Source organism: Panulirus ornatus, chromosome 5 (assembly GCF_036320965.1).
Source record: "Panulirus ornatus isolate Po-2019 chromosome 5, ASM3632096v1, whole genome shotgun sequence".
Lineage (NCBI taxonomy): Eukaryota > Metazoa > Arthropoda > Malacostraca > Decapoda > Palinuridae > Panulirus > Panulirus ornatus.
In genome coordinates, this window is record NC_092228.1 from 42,241,031 (window position 1) to 42,266,030 (window position 25,000).

At 50.8% G+C, this 25,000-nt stretch overlaps 1 protein-coding gene across 9 annotated transcripts in view; it reads right to left on the minus strand.

Annotated features, from left to right (window-relative positions):
• EndoA (SH3 domain containing GRB2 like, endophilin-A) overlaps window positions 1-25,000 on the minus strand; it is a 269,917-nt gene that overhangs the window by 164,529 nt on the left and 80,388 nt on the right. Inside the window, exon 1 of one of the 9 annotated variants that reach the window (XM_071662134.1) lies at window positions 17,844-17,861. The exons of the other annotated variants lie outside the window; for them this stretch is intronic. The gene's annotated coding sequence lies outside the window, so the exon portion shown is untranslated. Of the gene's footprint in view, window positions 1-17,843; window positions 17,862-25,000 lie in introns of those variants that run through there. 9 annotated transcript variants of the gene reach the window in all.

The following is a 25,000-nucleotide window of genomic DNA, read 5'->3' on the forward strand; positions in this document are numbered from 1 at the left end:
GGTATACGACCCTTGACCACGACGTAGGTATACGACCCTTGACCACGACGTAGGTATACGACCCTTGACCACGACGTAGGTATACGACCCTTGACCACGACGTAGGTATACGACCCTTGACCACGACGTAGGTATACGACCCTTGAACACGACGTAGGTATACGACCCTTGACCACGACGTAGGTATACGACCCTTGACCACGACGTAGGTATACGACCCTTGACCACGACGTAAGTATACGACCCTTGACCACGACGTAGGTATACGACCCTTGACCACGACGTAAGTATACGACCCTTGACCACGACGTAGGTATACGACCCTTGACCACGACGTAGGTATACGACCCTTGACCACGACGTAGGTATACGACCCTTGACCACGACGTGGGTATACGACCCTTGACCACGACGTGGGTATACGACCCTTGACCACGACGTAGGTATACGACCCTTGACCACGACGTGGGTATACGACCCTTGACCACGACGTAGGTATACGACCCTTGACCACGACGTAGGTATACGACCCTTGACCACGACGTAGGTATACGACCCTTGACCACGACGTGGGTATACGACCCTTGACCACGACGTAGGTATACGACCCTTGACCACGACGTAGGTATACGACCCTTGACCACGACGTAGGTATACGACCCTTGACCACGACGTGGGTATACGACCCTTGAACACGACGTAGGTATACGACCCTTGACCACGACGTAGGTATACGACCCTTGACCACGACGTAGGTATACGACCCTTGACCACGACGTAGGTATACGACCCTTGACCACGACGTGGGTATACGACCCTTGACCACGACGTAGGTATACGACCCTTGACCACGACGTAGGTATACGACCCTTGACCACGACGTAGGTATACGACCCTTGACCACGACGTAGGTATACGACCCTTGACCACGACGTAGGTATACGACCCTTGACCACGACGTGGGTATACGACCCTTGACCACGACGTAGGTATACGACCCTTGACCACGACGTAGGTATACGACCCTTGACCACGACGTAAGTATACGACCCTTGACCACGACGTAGGTATACGACCCTTGACCACGACGTAGGTATACGACCCTTGACCACGACGTAGGTATACGACCCTTGACCACGACGTAGGTATACGACCCTTGACCACGACGTAGGTATACGACCCTTGACCACGACGTAGGTATACGACCCTTGACCACGACGTAGGTATACGACCCTTGACCACGACGTAGGTATACGACCCTTGACCACGACGTAGGTATACGACCCTTGACCACGACGTAAGTATACGACCCTTGACCACGACCTAAGTATACGACCCTTGACCACGACCTAAGTATACGACCCTTGACCACGACGTAAGTATACGACCCTTGACCACGACGTAGGTATACGACCCTTGACCAAGACGTAGGTATACGACCCTTGACAACGACGTGGGTATACGACCCTTGACCACGACGTAAGTATACGACCCTTGACCACGACGTAAGTATACGACCCTTGACCACGACGTAGGTATACGACCCTTGACCACGACGTAGGTATACGACCCTTGACCACGACGTAGGTATACGACCTTTGACCACGACGTGGGTATACGACCCTTGACCACGACGTGGGTATACGACCCTTGACCACGACGTAGGTATACGACCCTTGACCACGACGTAGGTATACGACCCTTGACCACGACGTAGGTATACGACCCACGGCTAAAGCACTAACGCGTAACCACATCTAACAACAAACGCTTTCTGAAAGGCACTAACACGTCACTAACTAACGCTTAATCACCCCATAGATTGGAGGTCACGGTGCTGGAGGCCAGCCAGCAGGAGCAAGACTGGAGGTCACGGTGCTGGAGGCCAGCCAGCAGGAGCAAGACTGGAGGTCACGGTGCTGGAGGCCAGCCAGCAGGAGCAAGAATGGAGGTCACGGTGCTGGAGGCCAGCCAGCCAGCAGGAGCAAGACTGGAGGTCACGGTGCTGGAGGCCAGCCAGCAGGAGCAAGACTGGAGGTCACGGTGCTGGAGGCCAGCCAGCAGGAGCAAGACTGGAGGTCACGGTGTTGGAGGCCAGCCAGCAGGAGCAAGATTGGAGGTCACGGTGCTGGAGGCCAGCCAGCAGGAGCAAGACTGGAGGTCACGGTGCTGGAGGCCAGCCAGCCAGCAGGAGCAAGACTGGAGGTCACGGGGCTGGAGGCCAGCCAGCAGGAGCAAGACTGGAGGTCACGTCTGCTGGAGGCCAGCCAGCCAGCAGGAGCAAGACTGGAGGTCACGGTGCTGGAGGCCAGCCAACCAGCAGGAGCAAGACTGGAGGTCACGTCTGCTGGAGGCCAGCCAGCAGGAGCAAGACTGGAGGTCACGTGTGCTGGAGGCCAGCCAGCAGGAGCAAGACTGGAGGTCACGGTGCTGGAGGCCAGCCAGCCAGCAGGAGCAAGACTGGAGGTCACGGGGCTGGAGGCCAGCCAGCAGGAGCAAGACTGGAGGTCACGTCTGCTGGAGGCCAGCCAGCCAGCAGGAGCAAGACTGGAGGTCACGGTGCTGGAGGCCAGCCAACCAGCAGGAGCAAGACTGGAGGTCACGTCTGCTGGAGGCCAGCCAGCAGGAGCAAGACTGGAGGTCACGTGTGCTGGAGGCCAGCCAGCAGGAGCAAGACTGGAGGTCACGGTGCTGGAGGCCAGCCAGCCAGCAGGAGCAGCAAGACTGGAGGTCACGGTGCTGGAGGCCAGCCAGCCAGCAGGAGCAGCAAGACTGGAGGTCACGGTGCTGGAGGCCAGCCAGCCAGCAGGAGCAGCAAGACTGGAGGTCACGGTGCTGGAGGCCAGCCAGCCAGCAGGAGCAGCAAGACTGGAGGTCACGGTGCTGGAGGCCAGCCAGCCAGCAGGAGCAGCAAGACTGGAGGTCAGAACACGGAGGAGGCCAAGGCCTCGGTGGTGACCCAGGGAAGGGGAGGTCTGCGTCACCAGACGTGCTTGCAGGTTGAGGCTGGCCCGCGCGCTCGCTGGAAACACCTTCCAGGACCCACGCCCCCACGCCCCCACGCACCATCACACACACGCACGTGCACGGCGCCCCGCCACCTGGAACATGTGTTCCAGGGCCCAGACCAGGAGCCACGTAACGCAGTCGTTCCAGTAAGTGGCTGGAGACATCGCCGTCATCCCAGTCAGTATAATGCGCACAACAACTCACCTTCTCCCCTCCCCTCACCTCCTCCTCCTCCCCTCCCCTCACCTTCCCCTCCTTCTCCCCTCCTTTATAACCACCGGCGATAAACCCACTCGAAACTCACCCTTATGATCCCCTGGCACAAAGGACACTTTCAGATCCCCCCTCCCTCCCCCCCCCATCCACGCCTCCGCCACTTCTTCCCCTCCCCCCCTTCCCTTCCCCCTAAGGAGGGGGGGGTGTTCCAGGAGTCATATTCCAGGAAGTTATGTTACGGCGGCTTCATAAGGCCCCTGGAAGCCCCCTGGAAGCCCCCTGGAAGCCCCTGGGTGAAACCCCCCCCCCGCAGCAGATAGGGTCGGTGGGGGGGGGAGAGGCTTCTGTTGGTTGACATTGTCTTCCCCTCGACTGGATTCCAGTTCCATGCAACGAAGGGAAGGAAGGGAAGGAGGGCGGGGGCCTGGAATCATGACCTCCCCTCCCCAACGAGGGGAGAGGGGCCTGGAAGCCTGGAATGAGACCTCCCCTTCCTCCCCTCCCCTCCCCTCTCAACATTCACCAGGCCTGGAAGCCTGGAATCTCCCCTCCCTTCCCCCCCTTGGTTCCAGCAGCAGGCAACCACGGGGTGGGGGGGGGTCTGGAACCCCCCACTGAAGATAACACTAAGCAGTGTACCACTGTCTACCTGCCTAACCCAGACATAAGTCAATACAACATTTACAATTTACACCTCTAACGTCATTTACGGTAAATCGTTTAACGCTTATCACCAAATTTACAGCTCTAATGTCATTTACGGTAAATCGTTTTACGCTTATCACCAAATTTACAGCTCTAATGTCATTTACGGTAAATCGTTTTACGCTTATCACCAAATTTACAGCTCTAATGTCATTTACGGTAAATCGTTTAACGCTTATCACCAAATTTACAGCTCTAATGTCATTTACGGTAAATCGTTTTACGCTTATCACCAAATTTACAGCTCTAAGATAATCTACAGTCAATCTTTTACGTCTATCACCAAATTTACAGTAAATCTTTTACCCTTATCACCAAATTTACAGTTCTAAGATAATTTACAATAAATCTTTTAAGCTTATCACGAAATTTACGGTTCTAACAGCATTTACAGTAAATCTTTTACACTTATCACCACAGTAACGAAGTGTAAACACCATGTTATCATCCAAGGTCTTTCGCGAGAGAGAGAGAGAGAGAGAGAGAGAGAGAGAGAGAGAGAGAGAGAGAGAGCGGGGAGAGAGAGAGAGAGAGAGAGAGAGAGAGAGAGAGAGAGAGAGAGAGAGAGAGCGGGGAGGAGAGAGAGAGAGAGAGAGAGAGAGAGAGAGAGAGAGAGAGAGAGAGAGAGAGAGAGAGAGAGCGGGGAGAGAGAGAGAGAGAGAGAGAGAGAGAGAGAGAGAGAGAGAGAGAGAGAGAGAGAGAGAGAGAGAGAGAGAGCGAGCGGGGAGAGAGAGAGAGAGAGAGAGAGAGAGAGAGAGAGAGAGAGAGAGAGAGAGAGAGAGAGAGAGAGAGAGAGAGAGGGAGGGAGGGAGGGAGGGAGGGAGGGAGAGGGAGAGAGGAGAGAGAGAGAGAGAGAGAGAGAGAGAGAGAGAGAGAGAGAGAGAGAGAGAGAGAGAGAGAGAGAGGGGGGGGGGAGAGAGGGAGAGAGAGAGAGAGAGAGAGAGAGAGAGAGAGAGAGAGAGAGAGAGAGAGAGAGAGAGATCTGGAGGCTGGATCAGCTGCAAGCCTGGACCAATGGCGTCCTCTGGAAGAAGAAAAAAAAGGAAAGAAAGAAATAGAAATCTCGCTCAACACACAACACCTGTGTGTGTTGTGGCCGCTTGTTACAAGTCTAAAGTCACAACCACTGGCATGGTTGTTGAACCCATGCGTCACGTCTGGAACGGTTGTTACGTAAAGGCTGTACAACCCTAGGAAAAAAGGGTTGTTACAACATATACCTGCGTCACAACCTGTACATAAACATACCTGCGTCACAACCTGTACATAAACATACCTGCGTCACAACCTGTACATAAACATACCTGCGTCACAACCTGTACATAAACATACCTGCGTCACAACCTGTACATAAACATACCTGCGTCACAACCTGTACATAAACATACCTGCGTCACAACCTGTACATAAACATACCTGCGTCACAACCTGTACATAAACATACGTGCGTCACAACCTGTACATAAACATACCTGCGTCACAACCTCTGTAATGGCTGCCACACATGCACCTCACAACCTCCATGGAATAATTGCCAGTTATAACGTCACAACCTCTGTAATCACTCCCAGTTACACACACACACACACACACACACACACACACACGTCACACACGTCACAACCTCTGAAATCACTTCCAGTTATACACCCACACGTCACAACCAGCCCCAGAGACGTGCCCCAGCTGATTAAAAGCATCAGGTTTCCCATCCCATCCCATCCCATCCCATCATCCTTGGAGGAAAATAGAACTAATAGGATGGGAAAGGGGGTGTGGGGTCAGATCGGCGTCTGTTAATAGCGCCGTGAAGAGAAGGTCTGGAAGAGAGAGAGATGGGATGGGGTTGGGTGAGTGGGGTTGGGTGAGAGTGGGGTGGGTGAGAGTGGGGGTGGGTGAGAGTGGGGTGGGTGGAAGAGTGGGGTGGGTGTGAGTGGGTGGAAGAGTGAGAGGCAGCTGGAATACAATGGTACATCAATGGTGAGGTCATAAGCATCCCAGATCAATATATACAGTGTTCCCCGGCCCCCCCCCCCCCCCCCCCCCGCTGGGTGGGATGGGTGGAGAGGGAGGGTGGAAGGGGGAAGTGGAAGGGGGAGGTGGTTGAATCTGCAAGCAACATGACCTTCGTGTGTCTGGTGCGTGGTCTGGCCTCGTCGCACCGAAGAGCCACTTCCAGGTTTTTATTTTCCCCCTTCCTTCCTTCCTCTCCCTCTCTCATCTCCCTCTCCCATCTTCTTTGAGCCGATCCTCAGGTCACGAAAAACGAGACGAGGCAGTTCACTCATTACCCGATAATGACGACCCCTCCATCCCCCTCCACGGAGGAGGAGAAGAAGAAGGAGGAGCCACGTCTTCACGCCCTTCGTCTCTGGACACACACAGACAGATGGCGTTTCCAGAAGACCTGGACCACGCCGCCGCGCTGGAAGACCACAGAGACCCCCCCCCCCAAAAAAAAAACCTCCCATTGTCCCTCTCTGTCCCACGCCGTCTGTGACCTGGTCTTCTTCGTCGGGCGTGGGAAGGGAAGGGGGCCCCTTGTGGCTACAGGGGGGGGGGGTCTGGGGGGGGTCTGGGGGGGGAGGGTCTTCCAGCCGCCGCGTCCAGCCCTTCCAGACTGGAAGGGGAAGGGGGACAGATGTTCCACGTACCCCTTTCCAGCCCACCCTACCATTCCTCCACTTCTGGGAAAGACGTCCACTTTCTCCTGTCCATCACCACTTCCCTTCCTCCCTTCCCTCTCGCCACGGCTGGTGTTTGATGTTATTCCAGTTCAATCCCTCTGCGGTGGCTTGGCACCTGCGGCATCCGGCGCCGCTGCCGCGCTCGCTAGTACCAGGGTTTTTCCCGTGGCTATATATTCGTGGCGTGGCTGGTCCTGCTGGGCGGGGTACACACACACACACACACACACACACACACACACACACACACCCTCCTTCTGCTGGTCTTGTGCCTACTTCTACTACTACTACTACTACTACTACTACTACTACTACTACTACTACTACCACTACTACCACTTCTATCACTACTACTACTAACACTGCTATTACCTCCTTGGCGAAGTCGCTGTTCACTCCCTTCTACTGGTCGAAAACATCCAAGGAAAACGAGAGAGACGCAAATAAATACGATCATACATCATACAATAACTTCATACATTACAGGGTTTGATATCTATTGTATTCTAAGTAGTTCAAAGTAATACAAGTTATTTTTCCCCTATTCCATGAACTCATTTAACACAAGAAAAAACAATAAAAAAAAAAATTGGATGACGAAGTACGAAGTGGATTTAGGGATTTTTTTTTAATGGGTATCTGAAGTAAACATAAATTCATCACAATATTGTCGCACCCTATTACATAAAGTCATCTAACACAAGAAAAATCAATAACACTGAATAACGAAATACGACGTGGAATAAACAATAATAACACTGAATAACGAAGTACGACGTGGAATAAACAATAATAATAACTGAATAACGAAGTACGACGTGGATTTTGGGGGTTTTAAGGGGTAACTAAAATAAACATACTTTCATCACAATATCGTCGCACCCTCCTGGGTTCTGTATTTCAAGGCAATACAAGTTATTTTCCCTATAATATAACGGCATTTAACACAAGAAAAAACAATAATAACATTGAATAACGAAGTACGACGTGGAATAAACAATAATAATAACTGAATAACGAAGTAAGACGTGGATTTTAGGGTTTTTTAGGGGTAGCTAAAATAAACATAATTTCATCACAGTATGGTCGCACCCTCCTGGGTTCTGTATTTCAAGGCAATACAAGTTATTTTCCCTATAATATAACGGCATTTAACACAAGAAAAAACAATAATAACATTGAATAACGAAATACGACGTGGAATAAACAATAATAACTATGAATAACGAAGTAAGACGTGGATTTTAGGTTTTTTTAGGGGTAACTAAAATAAACATAATTTCATCACAATATTGTCGCACCTTCCTGGGGGGGTTTCTCTCTGCCCACGAGGATGGAACGACACACGACAGGCCTTCAAGGGGGGACGACTCATATACACTCACATCTTTCCACTCTCCTGTCGCACCCACTGGGGGCTTCCCTGGTCCCTGACGCGTAACGACTCACGACACGGTTTTAGGAGTGACGCGCGTAAACCCAATCTCATTGTACGCCTGTCGCGACGCCTTTGGATGAGGAGGAGGAGACGCCCCCTTCCGCGCCGCGCCGCCCCCCCTTTTTTTGGGCTTACGAGCCACGACGGGAGAATTGGCAGTTACGCAAGTGGAGTTAAATGATGTAGCGCCATTAGGGTGTGTCCCGTTTTTTTTTTTTAAGACCCGAATGGTCAACGGGGAGGGAATGGGTGGCTCCAAGAAAGGGGATTTAGGAGGGAAGGAAGGGGATTTAGGAGGGAAGGAAGGGGATTTAGGAGGAAGGGAAGGGAGGAAGGGAAGGGGGGCGAGTAAAGCGGGAAGGGAGGGAAGGGAAGGGGCGACTAGAGGAAGGGAAGGGGCGACTAAAGTAAACTCGATCTTGCCTCGAGTACCGTCGCATCCCTGGGGCGCTCCGCACACTGGCGAAGGGCAGGGCCGGATACCAGGCCCCGCTTTCGGTTACCGGCACAACCGGCCGTTGCATCGGATAAGTCTCTCTCCCGTACGCATCCGAGTTGTACACAACCGGATGGGGTGTGTTGTGGAAATCGGGGGAGGGGGGGTTGTTAAATCCACCGTGGTTATATGGAGGTCATCCACTGACCACGCGCGCGCGCGCGCGATCGGTCGATTAAACCAGATCGGCCAGCATCAAAATACCGAGGTAATCGGATTTCCTGAAATCGGAAGAGAAGAAAAAAATATCGGATGTGGGTTTACGAGAATAGACTATAACTGAATCCTGGACGACCAGTCTATCGGGCAAAATATCGCAGTAATCAAGTAATTAAATACCTAAATACCGATGAAAGTAAGGTAATCCGATACTATCAAATATTCAACCTGAAGATCAGAATAATCAAATATCTGAATATTCTACTTGAATATAAAAATACTCCAATATCTGAATATTCAACTTAAATATAAGAATACTCCAATATCTTAATATTCAACTTAAATATAAGAATACTCCAATATCTTAATATTCAACTTAAATATAAGAATACTCCAATATCTTAATATTCAACTTAAATATAAGAATACTCCAATATCTTAATATTCAACTTAAATATAAGAATACTCCAATATCTTAATATTCAACTTAAATATAAGAATACTCCAATATCTTAATATTCAACTTAAATATAAGAATACTCCAATATCTTAATATTCAACTTAAATATAAAAATACTCCAATATCTGAATATTCAACATGCATAAAAGAATACTCCAATATCTTAATATTCAACTTAAATATAAGAATACTCCAATATCTTAATATTCAACTTAAATATAAGAATACTCCAATATCTTAATATTCAACTTAAATATAAAAATACTCCAATATCTGAATATTCAACTTAAATATAAGAATACTCCAATATCTTAATATTCAACTTAAATATAAGAATACTCCAATATCTTAATATTCAACTTAAATATAAGAATACTCCAATATCTTAATATTCAACTTAAATATAAAAATACTCCAATATCTGAATATTCAACTTGCATATAAGAATACTCCAATATCTTAATATTCAACTTAAATATAAGAATACTCCAATATCTTAATATTCAACTTAAATATAAGAATACTCCAATATCTTAATATTCAACTTAAATATAAGAATACTCCAATATCTTAATATTCAACTTAAATATAAGAATACTCCAATATCTTAATATTCAACTTAAATATAAGAATACTCCAATATCTTAATATTCAACTTAAATATAAGAATACTCCAATATCTTAATATTCAACTTAAATATAAGAATACTCCAATATCTTAATATTCAACTTAAATATAAGAATACTCCAATATCTGAATATTCAGCCATGATCATAAGCCAAGACTTTCCAATACAAAATCGTAGCATTATCTAATGGCAATAAGGGGCCACAAAGACACTAAGAACACTCCTTGAAGAACATGAAGAACAAGAACAACATGAAGAACAAGTCTGTGAACACATCAAGACAGAACAAAGACAAGAACAACAAAAATAAAGGGCCACAAAGACACTTAGAACACCCCTTGAAGAACATGAAGAACAAAAGAAGACACAAAGACACTAAGAACACCCCCTGAAGAACATGAAGAACAAGTCTGTGAACACATCAAGACAGAACAAAGACAAGAACAACAACAACAACAACAAAAAGACACAAAGGAAAACCGGACGAATAACTGTAAATACAAACAAACAAACAAACACATGGTCATCATCACATTTTCTTTTCCCCATTGCTATCATTTACTCAAGACATACTTAAATATTAAGCCCAGTTCTCCTTCGTAGAAAACTGAGGTCGGGTCTCAAACTATTTCAATTGTGAGGAGGGGGGGAGGGTGGAGGGTGCTCTTGATAGAAAACGGGGTATACTGTGAGAGGAGGGGGGTCCCTTTCAAAGAAAACGGGGTATACTGTGAGGGGGTGTCCCTTCAAAGAAAACGGGGTATACTGTGAGAGAGGGGAGGGGGGTCCCTTTCAAATAAAACGGGGCATACTGTGAGGAGAGGGGGGGGAGGGGTCCCTTTCAAAGAAAACGGGGTATATTGTGAGGAGAGGGAGGGTCCCTTTCAAAGAAAACGGGGTATACTGTGAGGGGAGGGAGGGGGGTTCCTCCAAAGAAAACGGGGTATACTGAGAGGGGAGGGGAGGTCCCTTTCAAAGAAAACGGGGTATACTGTGAGGGGAGGGAGGGGGGTCCCTTCAAAGAAAACGGGGTATACTGAGAGGGGAGGGAGGGGGGGTCCCTTTCAAAGAAAACGGGGTATACTGTGAGAGGGGGGGCCCTTCAAAGAAAACGGGGTATACTGTGAGGGGGGAAGGAGGGTCCCTTTCAAAGAAAACGGGGTATACTGTGAGGCGAAGTCCCTTTCAAAGAAAATCTGCAATCAAGCCATAAGACTCACTATCCTATACAATCTTAAGGTATTACGACCCCAATGATACAAACTGGCACAGGGAATTTTTCGTACCAGTTCACAACGCTCATCATAAACGAAGATTAATAACACATGAACCAAACTTATTGAATTAACGACCCCCTCCTTTTTTTTTTTTTTTACGCCATCAGTGCCAGAGGGGCGTACGCAACACCAGCACTACAATGGGGACTTTCAGCCTTACGTACAGACACGGGAAGGGCATCGTACACTACTGGGGGAAGGATAAGGATACACACACACACACACACACACACACACACACACACACACACACACACGCAAATGTATAATGTACACATACACACACACAAATTATATATATATATATATATATATATATATATATATATATATATATATATATATATATATATATATATATAATATATATATGTATACACACAAATGTACATATATATACACATATGTAAACACACACACGTACACACACAAATGTATATATACACAATGTAAACACACGCACACACACAAACCGCTTTAACAACCCCCTAACTACACACCCCTTTTAACCACAACTCTCTAACAACTACATCCCCTGTAATTAACCCTGTAAACAACACCCTACTGGCTCGTGCCCTATGACCCCCTGCCACTCTAACGAGGTCCCTGTAACTCGTGTGGTCTAGCCTTGCACACGCCCACCATGCTGCTGGCACGCGCGTGCGCTAATGGCCCACTCCGTCATGCGCCGTTGGCCCACTAACTAACATCGTTAGGTCGAACAACCTGCCGCTTAACAAGCGCGAACTAGTGGCTAATTGATTGAGTCTCCCCCCCCTCCCTCCCTCCCCAACAACCACCCCCCCCATCCCCACCCAGGCCGGAGGGGGAAGGGGTTAACGGGAGGGGTTAAGGGGGAGGGGTTAAAAGGGAGGGGCTAAGGGGGAGAGGTTAAAAGGGAGGGGTTAAGGGGAAGGGTTAAAAGAGGGGAGTGGTTAAAAGGGGGAGGGATTAAGGGGAGAGGTTAAAAGAGGGAGGGGTTAAGGGGGAGGCGTTAAAAGGGGGAGGGGAGGCGGTCAAAGACACAACGAAGTAAGAACGAAGAGTTGGGGGCAAGAGAGCGCGAGGCGCGTGCCACCACGTGTGGGGGGGGAGACAACACGCGCGCATCACACCACGTGGCCATTCATACACGTGCAGGTCGCGACCTCGCTATAGCGTGCGCCAGACGGGGGGGTCACGACCACACGTGATCGGGTACGACCATACGGGGGTCGTGCATCACACACACACACACACACACACACACACACACACACACATACACACACACACACACACACACACACACACACACACACACACGACCCAAGTTACAACCCCCAGCCATGAGTGATAGACTCTGTCAGAAATTGGTTTCTGGAATCATTCTGTGGCCATTACTGTGTGTGTGTGTGTGTGTGTGTGTGTGGGTGTGGGTGTGTGTGTGTGTGTGTGTGATTACGGCTGTGAAGGGTCTGTGGCGACTTATACAGCCTTTCTGTGGCTCTAGGGGGGTCTTCCACAGAGTCTCTGTGGTCCCCAGGGGTCTGTCACAGACTCTGTGGACCCCAGGGGGTCTGTAACCAAGTCTCTGTGGACCACATGGGTCTGTCACAGACTTTCTGTGGTCCCCAGGGGGTCTGTAACCGAGTCTCTGTGGACCCCAGGGGGGATCTTAAACAGACTCTGTGGTCCCCAGGGGAGAGGGGGTCTTCAACAGACTCTGTGGTCCCCAGGGGAGGGAGGGTCTTCAACAGACTCTGTGGTCCCCAGGGGAGAGGGTCTTCAACAGACTCTGTGGACCCCAGGGGAGGGGGGTCTTCAACAGACTCTGTGGTCCCCAGGGGAGGTCTTCAACAGACTCTGTGGTCCCCAGGGGAGGGGGGTCTTCAACAGACTCTGTGGTCCCCAGGGGAGGTCTTCAACAGACTCTGTGGACCCCAGGGGAGGGAGGGTCTTCAACAGACTCTGTGGACCCTAAGGGAGGGGGGAGGTCTTCAACAGACTCTGTGGACCCCAGGGGAGGGGGGTCTTCAACAGACTCTGTGGTCCCCAGGGGAGGTCTTCAACAGACTCTGTGGTCCCCAGGGGAGGGAGGGTCTTCAACAGACTCTGTGGTCCCCAGGGGAAAGGGGGTCTTCAACAGACTCTGTGGTCCCCAGGGGAGGTCTTCAACAGACTCTGTGGTCCCCAGGGGAGGTCTTCAACAGACTCTGTGGACCCCAGGGGAGAGGGGGTCTTCAACAGACTCTGTGGTCCCCAGGGGAGGTCTTCAACAGACTGTGGTCCCCAGGGGAGAGGGGGTCTTCAACAGACTCTGTGGTCCCCAGGGGAGGTCTTCAACAGACTCTGTGGTCCCCAGGGGAGAGGGGAGGTCTTCAACAGACTCTGTGGTCCCCAGGGGTGGTCTTCAACAGACTCTGTGGACCCCAGGGGAGGGGAGGTCTTCAACAGACTCTGTGATCCCCAGGGGAGAGGGGGTCTTCAACAGACTCTGTGGTCCCCAGGGGAGGTCTTCAACAGACTCTGTGGTCCCCAGGGGTGGTCTTCAACAGACTCTGTGGTCCCCAGGGGAGAGGGGGTCTTCAACAGACTCTGTGGTCCCCAGGGGAGGTCTTCAACAGACTCTGTGGTCCCCAGGGGTGGTCTTCAACAGACTCTGTGGACCCCAGGGGAGGGGAGGTCTTCAACAGACTCTGTGGTCCCCAGGGGAGAGGGGAGGTCTTCAACAGACTCTGTGGTCCCCAGGGGAGAGGGGAGGTCTTCAACAGACTCTGTGGTCCCCAGGGGAGGTCTTCAACAGACTCTGTGGTCCCCAGGGGTGGTCTTCAACAGACTCTGTGGTCCCCAGGGGAGGTCTTCAACAGACTCTGTGGTCCCCAGGGGTGGTCTTCAACAGACTCTGTGGACCCCAGGGGAGGGGAGGTCTTGAACAGACTCTGTGGTCCCCAGGGGAGAGGGGAGGTCTTCAACAGACTCTGTGGTCCCCAGGGGAGGTCTTCAACAGACTCTGTGGTCCCCAGGGGAGAGGGGGTCTTCAACAGACTCTGTGGTCCCCAGGGGAGGTCTTCAACAGACCCTGTGGTCCCCAGGGGAGAGGGGAGGTCTTCAACAGACTCTGTGGACCCCAGGAGAGGGGGTCTTCAACAGACTCTGTGGACCCCAGGGGAGAGGGTCTTCAACAGACCCTGTGGTCTGCGCGGCCAGACAATGTTTACATTCTCAACTCTCATTTTCTTAACGCGCGCGCCCGGCGTCGCCCCGCATAGAAAACGGGTTTAAAAATGGGCGGACACACACACACACACACAAAAAAAAATTCTTTTTTTTAAAATCATGTTCCAAGTTTCACTTTAAAGGGGGGGAGGGGGGGCTGTAGTGCCCCTTAAGTGTCCCCCCCCACCTACACACCCCCTACACCTACACACCCCCTACACCTCCCAAGACCCACCCACTACAAACCACTTACATAATCTACGTGGGGGAAATCTTGAGAGAACGACCCTTGACCACGACGGTATACGACCCTTGATCACGACGGTATACGACCCTTGACCACGACGGTATACGACCCTTGACCACGACGGTATACGACCCTTGACCACGACGGTATACGACCCTTGAACACGACGGTATACGACCCTTGAACACGACGGTATACGACCCTTGACCACGACGGTATACGACCCTTGAACACGACGGTATACGACCCTTGAGCACGACGGTATACGACCCTTGACCACGACGGTATACGACCCTTGAACACGACGGTATACGACCCTTGAGCACGACGGTATACGACCCTTGAACACGACGGTATACGACCCTTGACCACGACGGTATACGACCCTTGAACACGACGGTATACGACCCTTGACCACGACGGTATACGACCCTTGAACACGACGGTATACGACCCTTGACCACGACGGTATACGACCCTTGAACACGACGGTATACGACCCTTGACCACGACGGTATACGACCCTTGACCACGACGGTATACGACCCTTGGGTTACGATAACCTGGTCTTCGGACATACAGATAGATAGATAGATAGATAGAGAGAGAGAGAGAGAGAGAGAGAGAGAGAGAGAGAGAGAGAGAGAGAGAGAGAGAGAGAGAGAGAGAGAGAGCTGGTCAGAGTGCCTCGCTCTCACTGGGAGAGGGGACGGGACTCAGGGCAGCTCTGGGAGAGGGAGAGGGAGAGAGGTGTAGGGAGAGGGGAATGGTCGAGAGATGTGGGCGAAGGGAAAAAAAAAGAAAGATATAGGAAGCATATATGAGAAGAGGGAGAGGGTTGGAAGAGGGTTGTGAGAGGGCTATGAGAGGGGCTGGGAGAGGGGCAGGGAAAGGGGTTGATAGAGAGGGCAGGGAAAGAGGTTGGGAGAGGGGGGCAGTGGGTGAGAGCTACGAGAGGGGCTGGGAGAGGGGCTGGGAGAGGAGCTGGGAGAGGGGCTGGGAGAGGATTGGAAGAGGGTTGGGAGAGGGTTGTGAGAGGGCTGTGAGAGGGGCTGGGAAAGGGGTTGATAGAGAGGGCAGGGAAAGAGGTTGGGAGAGGGGGCAGGGGGTGAGAGCTACGAGAGTCGCTGGGAGAGGGGCTGGGAGAGTCGCTGGGAGAGGGGCTGGGAGAGGGGCTGGGAGAGTCGCTGGGAGAGGGGCTGGGAGAGGGGCAGGGAAAGGGGTTAATAGAGAGGGCAGGGAAAGAGGTTGGGAGAGGGGGGCAGGGGGGTGAGAGCTACGAGAGGGGCTGGGAGAGTCGCTGGGAGAGGGGCTGGGAGAGGAGCTGGGAGAGGGGCTGGGAGAGGGTTGGAAGAGGGTTGATAGAGAGTTGTGAGAGGGCTGGGAGAGGGGCAGGGAAAGGGGTTAATAGAGAGGGCAGGGAAAGAGGTTGGGAGAGGGGGGGCAGTGGGTGAGAGCTACGAGAGGGGCTGGGAGAGTCGCTGGGAGAGGGGCTGGGAGAGAGGGGGGGAGACGTGAGGTGGAGGGGGAGGGCAAGACTGGGGGTTAGGGAACCCTTGTTACCGACCCCTAACACTTGGGGTGGATGAACAGCTGGGCTGACTGTGGGACCGGCGGCCGCAACCCAGGATTCGAACCCCGTCCCTCCTCGACCCTGGGCGGCCCAATAGATAAAGATAGATAGATAGATAGATATAATGGTAGAACTCAACCTCATTCCTCCTTAACGACCCTTTCTAATCACCTCCTCGACCCTTGGCGGCCCAATAGATAGATAGATAGATAGATATAATGGTAGAACTCAACCTCATTCTTCCTTAACGACCCTCTCTAATCACCTTCCCCCCCCCCCCATGATATTCCCAGAACCAGGGATGTTAAAGTCTTTCAAACAACCTCTTAAACTCCCCTTAATTACCCCCCTTAATTACCCCATTATAATCCGCCATGGGGGTAAACCATTATAAGTTTACGGTCGAAAAATATAAACAAGTAAACACCCTTTATAAAAGAAAACGTAAACTGTAAATGGCATGTTTACAGTTGGCTACGTCCTGATTGGTGCAAAAACCTCGATAAAGAAAACGGGTCTTATTACCTGTCCACCAATGGGATCAAGGCTGGCTCGGCCCGACAGCCAATAGCAGCAGGGAGGCCACACGTGGTCGGCGACGGGCTGGGCCAATCACGAAGGACGTAAACAAAATGCTGACCAGCACTGGTGTGACCTCGAGGTCACCAATACGGGGTCACCCACTCTCATCTCTGGCACCAGGTCACCAACACGGGGTCATCCACTCTCATCTCTGGCACCAGGTCACCAATACGGGGTCACCCACTCACATCTCTGGCACCAGGTCACCAATATGGGGGTCACCCACTCAAGCTGTGACACCAGGTCACCAATATGGGGGTCACCCACTCATCTCTGGCACCAGGTCACCAACACGGGGTCACCCACTCTCATCTCTGGCACCAGGTCACCAATACGGGGTCATCCACTCTCATCTCTGGCACCAGGTCACCAATATGGGGGTCACCCACTCACATCTCTGGCACCAGGTCACCAATATGGGGGTCACCCACTCAAGCTGTGACACCAGGTCACCAATATGGGGTCACCCACTCATCTCTGGCACCAGGTCACCAACACGGGGTCACCCACTCTCATCTCTGGCACCAGGTCACCAATACGGGGTCACCCACTCACATCTCTGGCACCAGGTCACCAATACGGGGTCATCCACTCAAGCTATGACACCAGGTCACCAATACGGGGTCATCCACTCTCATCTCTGGCACCAGGTCACCAATACGGGGTCATCCACTCAAGCTATGACACCAGGTCACCAATACGGGGTCACCCACTCTCATCTCTGGCACCAGGTCACCAATACGGGGTCACCCACTCTCATCTCTGGCACCAGGTCACCAATACGGGGTCACCCACTCATATCTCTGGCACCAGGTCACCAATATGGGGGTCACCCACTCAAGCTGTGACACCAGGTCACCAATATGGGGGTCACCCACTCATCTCTGGCACCAGGTCACCAACACGGGGTCACCCACTCTCATCTATGACACCAGGTCACAATATGGGGGTCACCAACTCAAGCTCTTGACACCAGGTCACAATATGGGGGGGTCACTAACTCAAGGTCTTGACACCAGGTCACGAATATGGGGGGGTCACTAACTCAAGGTCTGTCACCAGGTCACAATATGGGGGTCACCAACTCAAGCTCTTGACACCAGGTCACCAACAGAGGTCACTAACTTGAGCAACACCAGGTCAACAACAGGGGATTAATTCACTCACCAGCTCTGGCACCAGGTCACCACGTCGAGCACCAGGTCACCAGGTCAAGCCAGACTTACCTGCCAAAGAAAAAAAAAAATATATATATATATATATATATATATATATATATAAGAATATTATATATATTATTTATTGTATTATTTTTAACATTAATGGTTTGTGTGTGAGAGAGAGAGAGAGAGAGAGAGAGAGAGAGAGAGAGAGAGAGAGAGAGAGAGAGAGAGAGAGAGAGAGAGAGAGAGAGAGAACATGTAAAAGTTCAAAACGTACATAAGAAAGAGGGGTTCGGGAGGGGGGGAGAAAGTTCACTTAATGGGGGGTGGGGGAGGGGGAGAGGGGCGCCTCTCCCTCACCCCTACCAGTGTAGAACTCCCCTCTCCTCCTCCTCCCCTCCCCCCGTACAATCAACATCAACACAGGCACCAAACACAACAACAACAACAACAACAACAACAACAAGACACATATCTCCCCCAAAATGGCAGTTGGGGTGATTAAAACTTTTTCTCCCCTCCCCTTCCCCTTCCCCTTCTCCCCCCCCACACAAACAACACTTGGTCTTCTCCGTCACAACCTATGGTCTTCTCCGTCACAACCCTCTGGTCTTCTCCGTCACAACCCTCTGGTCTTCTCCGTCACAACCCTCTAGTCTTCTCCGTCTAACAACCATCTGGTCTTCTCCGTCACAACCCCTGGTCTTCTCCGTCTAACAACCTCTGGTCTTCTCCGTCTAACAACCATCTGGTCTTCTCCGTCACTAACCTCTGGTCTTCTCCGTCATAAACCTCTGGTCTTCTCCGTCAAACAACCCTGGTCTTCTCCGTCAAACAACCATCTGGTCTTCTCCGTCACAACCCTGGTCTTCTCCGTCACAACCTCTGGTCTTCTCCGTCTAACAACCATCTGGTCTTCTCCGTCACAACCCCTGGTCTTCTCCGTCATAACAACCCTCTGGTCTTCTCCGTCTAACAACCATCTGGTCTTCTCCGTCACAACCTCTGCTCTTCTCCGTCTAACAACCCTCTGGTCTTCTCCGTCTAACAAACCTCTGGTCTTCTCCGTCCAACCTCTTCTCCGTCTAACAACCATCTGGTCTTCTCCGTCATAACCCCTGGTCTTCTCCGTCATAACCCCTGGTCTTCTCCGTCAAACAACCCCTGGTCTTCTCCGTCATAACCCTCTGGTCTTCTCCGTCATAACCCCCTGGTCTTCTCCGCCATAACCCCCTGGTCTTCTCCGTCATAACCCCTGGTCTTCTCCGTCACAACCTCTGGTCTTCTCCGTCACAACCCCTGGTCTTCTCCGTCTAACAACCCCTGGTCTTCTCCGTCACAACCCCTGGTCTTCTCCGTCATAACCCCCTGGTCTTCTCCGTCTAACAACACCGAACCAAACTCTGTCATCGCCCCTTTGCGTCTACGACAGAGCAGCGACGCTTGACGCGTGCGTCAAGGCTGCGTCGCGACTTCCAACGCCCGACACAGTAACACCTGCGCGTCGCTACGTCTAACACCTACGTGTACGACACCTGCGTTGCGACATACGACACCTGCGCGTCGCTTCGTCTAACACCTACGTGTACGACACCTGCGTTTCGACGTACGACACCTACGTGTGCGACAACTGCGTTGCGACATACACCTACGTTTGCGACGTACGACACCTGCGTTGCGACGTACGACACCTGCGTTTGCTACGTACGACACCTGCGTTAGCGACGTACAACACCTGCGTTGCGACGTACGACACCTGCGTTGTGACGTACGACACCTGCGTTCCGACGTACGACACCTACGTTTCGACGTACGACACCTGCGTTGTGACGTACGACACCTGCGTTCCGACGTACGACACCTACGTTTCGACGTACGACACCTGCGTTGTGACGTACGACACCTGCGTTCCGACGTACGACACCTACGTTTCGACGTACGACACCTGCGTTGCGAAGCAATTACTGGTAGCAGTACACTTCAACAAACAAACCTCTCCCCCCTCAAACAACCCTCCCCCCTCAAACAACTCCCCCCTCAAACACCCCTCCCCCTCAAACAACCCTCCCCCCTCAAACAACCCTCCCCCCTCAAACAACCCTGCCCCCCCTCAAACAACCTTCCCCCCACAAACAACCCTCCCCCCTCAAACAACCCTGCCCCCCTCAAACAACCCTGCCCCCCCTCAAACACCCTTCCCCCTCAAACACCGCCCCCCCTCAAACAACCCTCCCCCCTCAAACACCGCGTACAGCGTACATCACGAGACGTTGGCCACCTCAATGGGCGACGGGCTATCATTAACTACCGCCATCGAGTAATTAACAATCCAATTACCCACAGTGGTTCAGTGGGGTCCCAACACCCCCCCCCTCCGTGACACCAACACCCCCCACCCCCCACCCCTAATGACAGCGCCTCAAGTAAGGCACTTAAGCTCCAAGTGCCTCGTGTTAAGTACAGCACTTCGATTTAAGTGCCCGCCACACCCACCCCCCCCATCGGTCTGCTCTCCCCCCTCACCCCCCCCTCCTCGTGCTAATTACACCAATCACAGGTCGCTAATTACCACCACTGATCATGATCACCCCCCCTCCAATCTGGGCAGTGCCAAAGGCAAGTGCCAAGAGGCAGTACCAAGGGGTAGTGCCAAGGGCAAGTGCCAAGGGGCAGTGCCAAAGGCCAGTGCCAAGAGATAGTGCCAACGGTCAGTGCCAAGTGGCATAGCCAAGGGCAAGTACCAAGGGTCAGTGACAAGGGGTAGTGCCAAGGGGTAGTACCAAGGGCAAGTGCCAAGAGGCAGTGCCAAGGGTAGTGCCAAGGGGCAGTGCCAAAGGCCAGTGCCAAGAGATAGTGCCAACGGTCAGTGCCAAGTGGCATAGCCAAGGGCAAGTACCAAGGGTCAGTGACAAGGGGTAGTGCCAAGGGGTAGTACCAAGGGCAAGTGCCAAGAGGCAGTGCCAAGGGTAGTGCCAAGGGGTAGTACCAAGGGCAAGTGCCAACGGTGTGCCAAGGGCAATTACCATTGCTCAGTGCCAAGGGCAAGTACCAAGGGGTAATGCCAAGGGTCAGTGCCAAGAGGCAGTGCCAAGGGCAAGTACCAAGGGTAGTGCCAAGGGGTAGTACCAAGGGCAAGTGCCAACGGTGTGCCAAGGGCAAATACCATTGCTCAGTGCCAAGGGCAAGCACCAAGGGGTAATGCCAAGGGTCAGTGCCAAAGACAAGTGCCAAGGGCAAGTACTAAGGGTCAGTGCCAAGGGTCAGTACCAAGGGCCTCTTATATATACAACTGAGCGCCCCCCCCCCCCATCCCACATAGAGCTTCGCCAGCTTACGTCACTCCATTCCCCTCAAATCACAAACATACTTACATTCCTTAAGAAGATTAAAGTAAATAAGTAAGTAGCCACGCGGAGAAATGAGTTAAGTGAATTAAGTAAGGGAGTGAACCAGTACTTATGCAAGCTAAAGGCTTACCAATAACACTTACGTACATTCATTAAGTACATAAGTGAGCAGTTAAGTATGTAAGTAGATCGGTGGCTTTTGGTCTACTTACAAGACATCCAATTTGCACACATCCCAAGTGGGTTCCTTACTGACCTTTGACAACGACATATAATTGTATGATCCCAAGTCTTGACCCAAAATATTGATCACAAAATACCCCTCAGATATTGACCACACAATACCCCTCAGATATTGACCACACAATACCCCTCAGATATTGACCACACAATACCCCTCAGATATTGACCACACAATACCCCTCAGATATTGACCACACAATACCCCTCAGATATTGACCACACAATACCCCTCAGATATTGACCACACAATACCCCTCAGATATTGACCACACAATACCCTTCAGATATTGACCACACAATACCCCTCAGATATTGACCACACAATACCCCTCACATATTGACCACACAATACCCTTCACATATTGACCACACAATACCCTCAGATATTGACCACACAATACCCCTCAGATATTGACCACACAATACCCCTCAGATATTGACCACACAATACCCCTCAGATATTGACCACACAATACCCTTCACATATTGACCACACAATACCCTCAGATATTGACCACACAATACCCCTCAGATATTGACCACACAATACCCCTCAGATATTGACCACACAATACCCTTCACATATTGACCACACAATACCCTCAGATATTGACCACACAATACCCCTCAGATATTGACCACACAATACCCCTCAGATATTGACCACACAATACCCCTCACATATTGACCACACAATACCCCTCACATATTGACCACACAATACCCCTCAGATATTGACCGCACAATACCCCTCAGATATTGACCACACAATACCCCTCAGATATTGACCACACAATACCCCTCACATATTGACCACACAATACCCCTCACATACTGACCACACAATACCCCTCAGATATTGACCACACAATACCCCTTAGATATTGACCATACAATACCCCTCAGATATTGACCACACAATACCCCTCAGATATTGACCACACAATACCCCTCAGATATTGACCGCACAATACCCCTCAGATATTGACCACACAATACCCCTCAGATATTGACCACACAATACCCCTCAGATATTGACCACACAATACCCCTCTGATACTGACCACACAATACCCCTCAGATATTGACCACACAATACCCCGCAGATATTGACCACACAATACCCCTCAGATATTGACCACACAATACCCCTCAGATATTGACCACACAATACCCTTCAGATATTGACCACACAATACCCTTCAGATATTGACCACACAATACCCTTCAGATATTGCTATTAAATGTCTTTTGACTATCTAAAATATTGACCACAAAATACCCTCAGATATTGCTAGTAAAAGTCTTTGACTATCCAAAATATTGACCACAAAATACCCCTCAGATATTGCCAGTAAAATGTCTGACTATCCAAAATATCGACCACAAAATACCTCTCAAATATTGCTATCAAATGCGTTTTATTAATCAAAATATCGACCACAAAATGCCCCTCAAATATTGCTATCAAATGCCTTTCATTAATCAAAATATCGACCACAAAATACCCCTCAAATACTACTGTTAACTGTCTTTGATCATCCAAAATATCGACTACAAAATACTCGCGCCTGCAACAGGAGCAATAATGGCAACGGCACTTACAACAGAAACGGAAGGAACAACAGATAGCGAAAAAAACAGTAGCAACGGTAACATACAGCAACGGTAAAGTATACAGCAACGGTAAAGTATATAGCAACGGTAAAGTATACAGCAACGGTAAAGTGTACAGCAACGGTAAAGTATACAGCAACGGTAAAGTATACAGCAACAGTAAAAGTATACAGCAACGGTAAAGTATACAGCAACGGTAAAAGTATACAGCAACGGTAACGTATACAGCAACGGTAACATTCGTTGTAGTGACGCTAAATACATTACCAGCATCAATGACGCGCGACGCCAAATACAGTAACAGCGCCAACAACAGCTGTAGCAGCAGCATTACCAATAATAGCTACAGCTACCCCAACTACACATGCATCATTAATAACAGCTGCATCACCAACAACAGTTGCACCAACAACAGCTTCATCACCAACAACAGTTGCAGCTGCACCAACAACAGCTTCATCACCAACAACAGCTTCATCACCAACAACAGTTGCAGCTGCACCAACAACAGCTTCATCACCAACAACAGTTGCAGCTGCACCAACAACAGCTTCATCACCAACAACAGTTGCAGCTGCATCACCAACAACAGCTTCATCACCAACAACAGTTGCAGCTGTACCAACTACAGCTACATCACCAACAACAGTTGCAGCTGCACCAACAACAGCTGCATCACCACAAGTTTGCAGCTGCACCAACAACAGCTGCATCACCAAGAAGTTTGCAGCTGCACCAACTACAGCTGCATCACCAACAAGTTTGCAGCTGCAACAGCAACAGCTGCATCACCAAGAAGTTTGCAGCTGCACCAACTACAGCTGTATCACCAACAACAGTTGTAGCTCTACCAACTACAGCTACATCGCCAAGAAGTTTGCAGCTGCATCACCAACAACAGTTGCAGCTGCACCAACAACAGCTGCATCACCTACAAGTTTGCAGCTGCACCACCAACAACAGTTGCAGCTGCACCAACGACAGCTGCACCACCAACAACAGTTGCAGCTGCACCACCAACAACAGTTGCAGCTGCACCAACTACAGCTTCATCACCAACAACAGTTGCAGCTGCACCAACTACAGCTGCATCACCAACAACAGTTGCAGCTGCACCAACTACAGCTGCACCACCAACAACAGTTGCAGCTGCACCAACTACAGCTGCACCACCAACAACAGTTGCAGCTGCACCAACTACAGCTTCATCACCAACAACAGTTGCAGCTGCACCAACTACAGCTTCACCAACAACAGTTGCAGCTGCACCAACTACAGCTGCATCACCAACAACAGTTGCAGCTGCACCAACTACAGCTGCACCACCAACAACAGTTGCACCAACTACAGCTGCATCACCAACAACAGTTGCAGCTGCACCACCAACAACAGTTGCAGCTGCACCAACTACAGCTTCATCACCAACAACAGTTGCAGCTGCACCAACTACAGCTGCATCACCAACAACAGTTGCAGCTGCACCAACTACAGCTTCATCACCAACAACAGTTGCAGCTGCACCAACTACAGCTGCATCACCAACAACAGTTGCAGCTGCACCACCAACAACAGCTGCATCACCAACAACAGTTGCAGCTGCACCAACTACAGCTGCATCACCAACAACAGTTGCAGCTGCACCAACTACAGCTTCATCACCAACAACAGTTGCAGCTGCACCAACTACAGCTGCATCACCAACAACAGTTGCAGCTGCACCACCAACAACAGCTGCATCACCAACAAACAGCTGCAGGTGACATCCATCAGGGCCTGCCTAGCCGGGCTGGGCATAGCCGGGCCGGGCTGGGCCTAGCTAGCCGGGCCGGGCTGGGCCTAGCTAGGCGGGCTGGGGGGCTGGGCCTGGCTGGGTCTGGTTGACGCAGTGTTAAAGGGGATGGCAGGCATAACCCCCCCCCCCCCCCCGCAACACACACACACACACACACACGTT